Source organism: Macaca fascicularis, chromosome 4, assembly GCF_037993035.2.
Source record: "Macaca fascicularis isolate 582-1 chromosome 4, T2T-MFA8v1.1".
Taxonomy (NCBI): domain Eukaryota; kingdom Metazoa; phylum Chordata; class Mammalia; order Primates; family Cercopithecidae; genus Macaca; species Macaca fascicularis.
The window spans coordinates 29,375,381-29,385,260 of NC_088378.1; the positions used below are offsets into that span (position 1 = coordinate 29,375,381).

The window sequence follows — 9,880 nt, forward strand, 5'->3', positions numbered from 1 at the left end:
CCCAAGTAACTTTTCCTAAAGGCAAGGCACTCATCCTGCTCTCTTGTTTGCTAATATCATCATGCAAAACCCAGTGAGTTTTCAAAGGTTAGGGACCAGCCACTGCTTCTGCATGAGGCAGGGAGACCTGCACCATGGCCACATCATCAGATTCAATGGCGTGTCCCAAGGCAACGCCTGTCCTTTCAGGCTGAAAGCTTCATTTGTCTTCAGTTCTGCCGAGACCCCAGAGACAGAGCTGCTTTGACAGCCTCCCACTCTCTGAGGGGTCACCTGTCGCCTTGCCCAGGTCAAGGGAGGTCAACTTCTCAACGGGAATTTTTTTAAAAAGGAGGCAGGCACGGGTCTGTCCATAAAAGGACCTCTTTGAGGTTGGTGGGAAAAAAAATGCAATGCATTTTGTGTTCCCAGTTAGACCCTCTGGAACGAGGCCGCCTGAGAACAGCCCTGTGAACAGTTCCTACTGGAGGACGGCCAACAGAGGCCACCCAGACGCTTTTCACAGGACCTCTAGCTGCCTCTGCTAACCCAGAGGCAGACGAAATTGGAGTCAGGGCGGCCACCTCCTGCTCCTGTCTCCCCACCCCCACCCCTGGGCGGCTGCTGAGCAGCACAGGACTTTACTGAACCAGCTGCCTCGTGACAGGATAAAGCAATTTAGGGTCAAGGACAGGAAACCAGATTTGCACAGACAAGCACGATGAAAAGCTGCCATTTGCTGATGACCATATGGAGCCTTCACGCTTCTTCTCCTCCCTTCTCTTCCATTGAAAAGCAAGCCACACACGACTTTCCCACCCAACAACCCTTTCACTCAATATACCTGCTGGAAGTTCAGTCACATTTTGACACAAGTAGCAGGCCCATATGTAGTTCCTGTGAACATTTCTTCTGTCCCTTTTCCTCCTTTCCTTCCCACTGAAGGCCTCGGGCACATCCAGTGGGTACCCTGTGCTGGACTTGTGCAATGTGGAAAGGCAGGGGCAAGGGCAGCCACGGGCAGTGCTCAGCTGTGGGAAGGAGCCTTGTGAGGAGCCGCCTCCTCTTTCCTAGCAGAGAGAAAAGAACTGCCTGTTCTCTAGCCTTCCTCCCCAGGAATCAAAGAGCCTCCCCACAAAGGGCACCCACCTCTGAACAGCCGGCCCGTCTGACAGCTCACCTGAACTAAGTGTGCCTTCCCTTCCCTTCCTGCCGCCCCACTCCTCCACCCACTGTGACAAACCTGAATGTGCTCTTGAATTTTATTCTTCGTTCTTTGGGCTTATGCTTTGCTTCAATCTCCACAAGACAAAAATGTTAATTTGCTTTTTTCCAAAGCCAATTCAGATATCCCTTTCTGTGTGAAGCCTCTGGATGTGTTCAGATATTCCCTCCTCCTACAATCTGTATTTACAACTACTACGGATTTGTAATGAAGTTCTTTAGCTATTGCCAGGGAAGTGTGGATTTTAAGGCTCATCTTGAAGCACTGCACCATGGATGCCTCATCAATGCTTCTAAACTGATGCCCCTTGTGACTAAATCCAGGCATTTTGGGGGATGACTGGAGGACACTGAACCTAACAATCCCATGGGTTAGAGCTCGTAATTTTGGCTTCATTTAAGCAGTACCCTAACAAGCCCTTCAGCTGACCAGCCCCAGCTCTTAGTTACCAACAGGCAGCACAGTCTAAGATGAACTGACTCATTATCATCTGGGAGTGCAGATTCGGGACCACGGCATCTAGATACAAACCTATACAAGAAAATTCAGGAGGGAAACAAAAGAACTCCACCATCATCCCCTTACACAGCCTTTTGTGGCACCAAGACTTTATTAAATTTGGTGTGTGTTCTTGTGGAATCTGCACATGTTCTTATTGTTGCTTCTTTAAGCCTGAAGCAATCTTGCCTGTCTCAGCTCTCTTGTTCATCAGAGACTGATGGCTGCCAGTTTACTGTTTAGTTGCTGGTAGGATGCTATTTGAAGGAACCACATCTGAGGATGCTTATGCTGCTAAAGTATCTTCTTAGTTGGATAATGCAAGACAGCACATTTTGGGAGATGGAAGACACACAGTGGCAATTCAGAAGGAAGACAAAGAGGAAACAGACCGCTGACTCTGGTGGGAACCTGGGTGGTATGTGGTGTCCCTCACATAGAGACACAGATCCTAGCAAATTACCACAATGCCAAACAGAGTGCCACGACAGACATAATGGAACCACGTTCCTCCTTTGTCCAACAATTAAGAGAAAAGTTAATGGTATTTGCTTTTGCTGTTTTCAGCCAAGAGCATTAAAAGTATGTCTAGTTTCCCCCTTAAGATGCATTCTAAACATTTCTCAGGTGAAGCGCATAGAGAATATATGCTACCATGGAGCTGCAGCCACTGTCTCAAGCTGTTCATGTTTCCTTTTGGGACTTGTTTCCCATCACGTTCCTACTTGCTAATTCCTCCAACTTGTCTTAGGTCACTGGGAAGTCTCTGAGTTGCTCACCTATTGTTTTCTCGTTTTAAATTCCAGTTCCTTCTCAGCAAGCTCATCACCTGTACGGTAGGGCTCCACGAAGCTCTTCAGAGCTTGCTGACTCTGCTTCTGGGCGTTGCTAAAGGAATGGATTATAGTGCTCCCATTTTGCTGTCCCTGGTCATTCATGTGGTCATATGCAGCTCCACGACATCATCAAGTGAGCGCATCTCATGTCTGGTGTGTGCAAATTCCCTTACCAATTGTTTGTCATTGTTTTGATGGAAAAATAAGAAAAAATAAGGGTAAGGGCACACCTCATCTTTTGTGTACTGCAAAGATCACAGATATTTTATAAAAACACATTGCAGACACCAAGTACTTCTTAGACTATTGAATAAGGTGTAAGAAAGTCCTGAGCTTGTTTCCCAAGCCCCTCTCTACTCTTCTCCCTGAGATACCTCAGTTCTGAACTTGAGATCAGGCTGGAGATTAGGAAGCTTCAAAGGCTATTTATACAAAACACATACAACATGCTTAGGTTCTGCTGTAGAAGACAATACTCTTTGAAACTTAAAAGTAAAAATCCCCCCAAAAACTTTTTATGAATGCAAGGATAATAATCTCTTATAATAATGAGAAATCATCTTTGGAAAACTTTAAGTTATGGCTTTGTCAAATAAAGCATATGTATATGTGTGTGTATATACACACACACATACACATATACATATACATATACATATACATATACATATACGTATACATATATTAGACCTATAATGTCCCCCTGGCAATCCACAGGAAGTACAGTATGCATGAACAGACAAATGGATGCAGAGATCCTCTCAAATGATTAAGATGGAAATGTATAATATATTTCTCAAAAAAAAAAAACTTTCTGAAAAAAAAAAAAAAAAAAAACCTCTGGGATGGCCTTCTCAATTCCCAAAAAGCTCAAGATGACTTTGGGACATAGTAAAACCTAAAAGAAAGGAAACCAAATAAAATCTCCAGGATCATCACATGGTAGGAAGTCAATTTAAAACTGGGAATTTAAGAGCTGTGACCTCTGGCCATCCCAGATTCCATCCTTTGTCCTCGAGACCCTGAGTCTTGTCCCATGTAGCAGTCTCTGAGGAGCCTTGGTGACACTAATTCATTCATGTATTCAGTTTATTCAAGAAGTGTTTGCTTAGGCATTCACTATTTTAGTACATGGTGTTAAGTATTGTTGGATTTACAAAGAGTAATAATCATAGAGAAGATTCACTGAGTGACTACTAATCACTATAGTAAGTGTTTTATATGTATTTCTCACTTTATTTCTCACAATCCCACACTACGAAGTAGATATGATGGTTATTATTAGATTATTTCAACTTACAGGTGAGAAAACTGAGACTTGGATTGGCCAACTTACCAAGGACATAAATCTGTTAAGGGGTTTTCTGGAATACAAGTGCAAATAATCTGACTCCAGAGCTCATGTTTTAACCACTACTCAACACTACACAAGGACATAACCAGCCCTGAGGCACTTACACTTTAGTGGAGGAGAGAAAGCACATCAACTTGTAGAGATACTACAAGGCACTGTGCTGTAGAGCAGGAGCTTAGGAGTCTGGAGTTTCCTGGAGCTGGGCTATATAAAGGTGAAATCACCCATGGCTGAGGTAACCGTAGGTAGCTTGAGAGGGAGACAGAATTTGAGCTATACCTTGAAGGGTAGGTAGGATTTTATCATTGTATCATTATCTCAATTCAAACCTGAATAAAACAAAACAATTTGTAATTGTCCTACTCTTTCTCATGCCCTAGTCATGGAGTCATTTTTTAGCTCAATACTACCTTATATGAAGTCTTTCAAAGCATTTGAAAAGACTACTGAGTTTATCTTCTCTTCTGTTCCTACAACTGCCAAATTGATTCAAAGCCTCATGTCTTCATCCTTTCTGTGCTGCTGTCACAGAATACATAAAGAATACATAACAGAATTGATAAAGAAAATAAATTTCCTCACAGTTCTGGTGGCTGGGAAGTCCAAGACGGAGGGGCTGGCATCTGGCGGGGGCCTTTCTACAATGTTCTTAACAAATCAGAGACATTACAGTAAGGGATATAGGAATTCCCTTTCCCTGTCCACTTGAAGGAATCAAAGCATTTTATCAACAGAAAAGTGGAAACATTTTCATTTTAGATATTTAATTTCTCAGTTTTTCAAACACGTTTTATTTGACTTTTGGACAACTGACATGCTGAAGCCAAGGTTCATTTCAGCCTTCTGGTCCCATGAGTTTGGAGGTGGAAGTTTGGGAATACATTTTTAAAAAATGTACTGTGTATAAATGCTGATCTAGCACATGATAATCATTTTCCATTATCAAGTAAATACTTTTTATTAATATTCTTTTGGTTGAATTAACACTAAACATTTCTACATTGAAATTAGTATTCTATTAAGTCAGGAGGGTGAAAAAATAATTGCAGAAGAAGTGAAAATAAAGTAACATGACATTTGCTGTGAAGTTGTCACCAAGGAGTTTCCATAAAGAAATAATAGATAAAATGCAAACATGGAAAAGGCAAATAAATGTTCTATAGCAGTGGTCTCCAACCTTTTTGGCACCCAGGACCACTTTCATGGAAGACATTTTTTCCATGGACAGGGGAGGGAGGGATGGTGTGATGTTGATTCAAGTGCATTACATTTATCATTAGATTCTCATAGCGCATGCACAACCTAGATCCCTCACATGCCCAGCTCACAATTATCACGTGCTAGATCAGCTCACAATAGGTTCACACTCCTATGAGAAACTGGCTGATCTGGCAGGAGGTGGAGCTCAGGAAATAATGCTTGCTCACCTCCTGCTGTGTGGCCCAGTTCCTAACAGTACTCTTCTGTGGCCCAGGAGTTGGAGATCCCTGTTTTATAGTTTTTTCCCCCTAAAAATGGCTTATGTAATATTCTCCTGAAACTTAAAAAAGGAAGATAGAAATCATGATTATTGAAAAAGAAATTCAGAATTAGGAATTAGTAGTAGCATAACTGAACAAGGTCTAATCAACCATCTTTTTCATGAACACTAAGCACTGACTAGAGAGTTCAAGAATGAAAGATCCTCTAAGTCCTTGGGGTCTTCCTGACTCCTCCTATGCCCTGCTGACTCCTCCATAAGATGTCCATCCCTTCCCTTTCATCCATTCTCTTGTTTCTCTCAGATCCTGGCCCTGCCCACCATCATACCCTCTCAACACACAATATATTCACAAATGATAAGCTCACCCAGTACCCCATTCACAGAGAATTGGAATTTGGGTTTTCTAGCACTCCCTGTTCTTGTTTCATGCCCTTTTAGAGCCCCAGAAGTCACAGAACTTGGTCTAGACTCCATTCCCCACAAATGCCAATGACAGCAAAGGCTTCCAAGTCCCCAGGTCAGCTTCCCTAGGAAACCACCGCAGGCTCTGACTCCCCACCCTGGAGACTTACAGGGAGACACCCAATCGTTCATTCTCAATGCCTTGTTTTCATGAACTAGGAACTCTCATTAGAAAGTGATGAAAAGTTACAGGCTCCCTAGTGGCATGTGGTAATTTTGCTTCCCATCCTCACCTATTAGTTTTCTACCATCTCAATGTTCACTCTTTTTTCAAGCGATTCTCCTGCCTCAGCCTCCTGAGTAGCTGGGATTATAGGCACATGCCACCACGCCAGGCTAATTTTTGTATTTTTAGTAGAGACGGGGTTTCACCATATTGGTCAGGCTGGTCTCAAACTCCTGACCTTGTGACCCACCCATCTCAGCCTCCCAAAGGGTTGGGATTATAGGCGTGAGCCACCATGCCCAGCCTCACTGTTCACTCTTATACCTTCCTTATACCTTATACCTCAGACCCCAACCTGTATCCCAATACATATGATATAGGCAACAGCTAGCTCAACTGAAGAAAAGATGAATTTACTGACAAAGAGTAGGCCATGACACCCAGTGGGGCCAAGAATGTGTAACTGGAACACAAAAAACATGGTAAAACATTAAGGGAATAAAGGCAAGAATACCTGACTTTGGCTTTAAACAACTCTTAAGAATAAGCCAGTATAGAACACTGCCCCTTTTTGGGTTAAGACAAAATAGTGAACGACTTAGTGAGAAGAGATTTGGGCTCCAGACAAGGGAAGTGTAGGAGACATATAGGATATAATTATGATGTGATTTTAAAATTGTGGTAAATGCAAGGTCAACTTAGGATCATTTCCCAAAATGTCCCCAGACATTTTGCAAGCAAGACAACTCTGCACGCAAGAGAGATACAATGGTAAAACATCTACCATCAAGGGTGATGCTGCTTTGCTCTCAAAGCCCAGAACACAGCAGAGTTTAAATAATAGAAGAATGGGTTAGAAGCTAGAGCTGTAGATCCCAGTATCTGGCTCTGGACATGTGCTAGGCTGACTGCATGGGCTCGCCTGGGCAACTTAAAAAAAAAATAGGGCTACCTGGGTTCAATCTCCAGAGATTCCCATTTAGGAGGTCTGAAGTGGTAATCAGGAACCTACATTTTTAAAAATGGTTCCTGGCTGATTTAAATGTACAGCCAGAATTGTAATCTCCTGGGCTAGAAGCCTCATGTACTGAGTTCAGTGACTGACGTCCCCTGCTAGTTTGTTGACTGTCTCTCAAAATGTCCATAGGATGAAACAACAAGGAGCGAAGGCTTGACAAGTAGGTGTATGAATGTAAGGATTCTTGTGGTTAGAGCAAGGACAGACTGCCTGAACAGGATATCATTAAAGAAGAAATAAGCAGGCCTGACATTAGCAGAAGAGTTGCAGGGAAAGTGTGAAACTTGCACAAGAAAAGAAAAAAGACCCTCAGAAACAACTGCTAAGAAAACTTTACATATTAGTGAACAACAGAATGGCAACAGAGCTAGTGTCATTGAGCCATGCTTTCCTCTCTTCATCAGTGTGCTAGATCCTCAACCCAGTTGTCTGCAGTAATGTCTTCCCTACTTCATCTGCTTTTAACCTCCTTTAATGACACTGCATTTCCTATTTTCAAAATACACTCACCATTTTCAATCCTCTTTCTCACTAGAAGGCAGAGTAATATTTTAAGAGCGCATTGTGGAGCCAGCCATCCCTGGGGCTCAAATCCTGATGTAATTCCTTGCTAGTTGCCCTCATCTTTGGGAAATTACTTGAGCCTCAGGCTCGTGCTCTGTTGAGAGGTTTAAATGTATTGAGCTAGACATTTGATGAGTTGTCACTGCCGTTCTTCTCATTTATCCTTCTGCTGCATTAGTCGCTGCACTTTTTTCTTGAAACAGTCTTTCTTTGTGGTCTCCTCAGCACTGCATTGCCTACTCTTTTTACTTTTTTTATTATTATACTTTAAGTTCTAGGGTGCATGTGTACAACGTGCAGGTTTGTTACATAGGTATACGTGTGCCACGTTGGTTGGCTGCACCCATCAACTCGTCATCTACATTAGGGATTTTTCCTAATGTTAATCCCTCCTTCAACCCCCCAACCCCTGACAGGCCCTGGTGTGTGATGTTCCCTGCCCTGTGTCCATGTGTTCTCATTGTTCAACTCCCAACCATGAGTGAGAACATGCGGTGTTTTGTTTTGTTTTGAGATGGAGTCTCACTCTGTCGCCCAAGTTGGAGTGCAGTGGTGCAATCTTGGCTCACTGCAACCTCTGCCTCCCAGGTTCAAGCAATTCTCTGCCTCAGGCTCCTGAGTAGCTGGGATTACAGGTGCCCTCCACCACTCCTGGCTAATTTTTTGTATTTTTAGCAGAGATGGGGTTTTACCATCTTGGCAAGGATGGTCTTGAACTCCTTACCTCGTGATCCAGCCTCCCAAAGTGCTGGTGTTACAGGCGTGAGCCACCATACCTGGCCTGCATTATCTACTCTTAATCCTACTCCTATAGTGCTCTTTCTCAAGATTTTCTCTTTTTATATCCTTTCGTCTAATTGTGTGTTTTCCCCAAGACAGCCAAAATATAACTTCTACTTGAAAGACTGTCCCATTTGTTCCTCTCTTCCAGGCCGAGTTACGGGCCCCTCCCTATTGATGGCAGTGGTGGCACACCTGGACCTATGAAGCCAGCAGGAGCTGGGAACAAAAGGAAGCCCCACTCTCTTCCAAGTTGGAGTGGCAGGAGCCTCACTCTCCCAGACACAGCTGCAGCCACCCAACCAAGGCTGCTGACCCAGGCATCTCTGCATTATTGGGGGCCTGGGAAGCCCCCTGCAGACTCAAAAGTGCCTGCTCCCACTGCCTCATTGTTCCCTACTCCTGGAGCCTGCTCTGATTTCAGAGTGAAGTTGTGGCTGAGCCTGGGCACTGTCACAACCCAGTTGGGTGTGCACAAGTTCAGGGCAATGCTGACAAGCCAGCCCCCAGCCACTTCAGCCCTTTCCAGACTTTGAGTGCTGATGAGCACTGGAGAGAGGCCAAGGGGGAGCTAAGAGTGGCTCGGCAAGGGCCTGCGGGCACTCCTCACCATGAACACCCTGAGCACCACGACACCATGGACATCATGGATGACAGGATAACAGAGCCAGGAGGCAGACAGGCTTCTGTGCAGAAAGGGGTGGGTACCCAGTGGAACCCCACCTTCAGGTCAGGGATGGCCTGAGGCCTGGAGGCCAGGCTGCCAGTTCTGTGTACCAGAGTGAGAACTTATGGTGATATTTCCAGGCCTGCCCATGTCTGCCTATGGATCAATCAGCACACACTTATTCCCCTCTGAAGACTGTAAAAACCCTAGACTCAGCCAGACTCAGGCAGACGATGGGACAACCTCCCTGCAGAGAGAAGCTACCCACTGGGGGTCTCCTCTGTGCTGAGAAATGGACATTTCATTGAACTGACCTGCCTACAAGGAGGAGCTACCCACTTTGTGTCTCCTCTGGGCTGTTTTGTCGCTTAATAAAGCACCTCTTCACTTTGCTTACCTTCCACTTGTCTGTGTACCTCATTCTTCCTGGACACAGGACAAGAACTCAGGACCTGCTAGATGGTGGGGTTGAAAGAGCTGTAACACAAACAGGGCTGAAACATGCCCCTTGCTTGCCATGCTGCAGGTGACAAGAAGGATAGAAGAGAGAAGGAGAGAAGAGCTGCAGCCCTTCAGGGAGCCCAGACTTAGGAGCTCCCTAGGCTAGGGCAGATACACCCTCTTTGGGGCTTTGCAGTTCCTGGCATCTCCAAGATTCTGGGTACCACTGCATTCCCTGGTGGCAATGTGGAAGCTGCTTTTGGTACACCTGGTCCAGCCACAGCCTCACAGGGAACTGGTGCCCAGGCTGGCACCTGGAGTTGCCTGCCCTGCCACATCCAGTGTGCCTGGCTGCGTGCAGCGTGCAGACCCCATGCTTACTCACTCACATACCCCTTGCCACTCTG

The 9,880-nt window shown here is 44.8% G+C and overlaps 1 long non-coding RNA gene across 2 annotated transcripts in view; it reads right to left on the reverse strand.

Moving 5' to 3' along the window:
* LOC135970395 (uncharacterized) overlaps positions 1-977 on the reverse strand; it is a 56,085-nt gene extending 55,108 nt beyond the window's left edge. For both annotated transcript variants that reach the window (XR_012433410.1, XR_010586072.1), the window contains exon 1: positions 824-977. This is a non-coding gene — a long non-coding RNA (uncharacterized lncRNA). The remainder of the gene's footprint in view (positions 1-823) is intronic.
* Between the last annotated feature and the right edge of the window lie 8,903 nt (positions 978-9,880).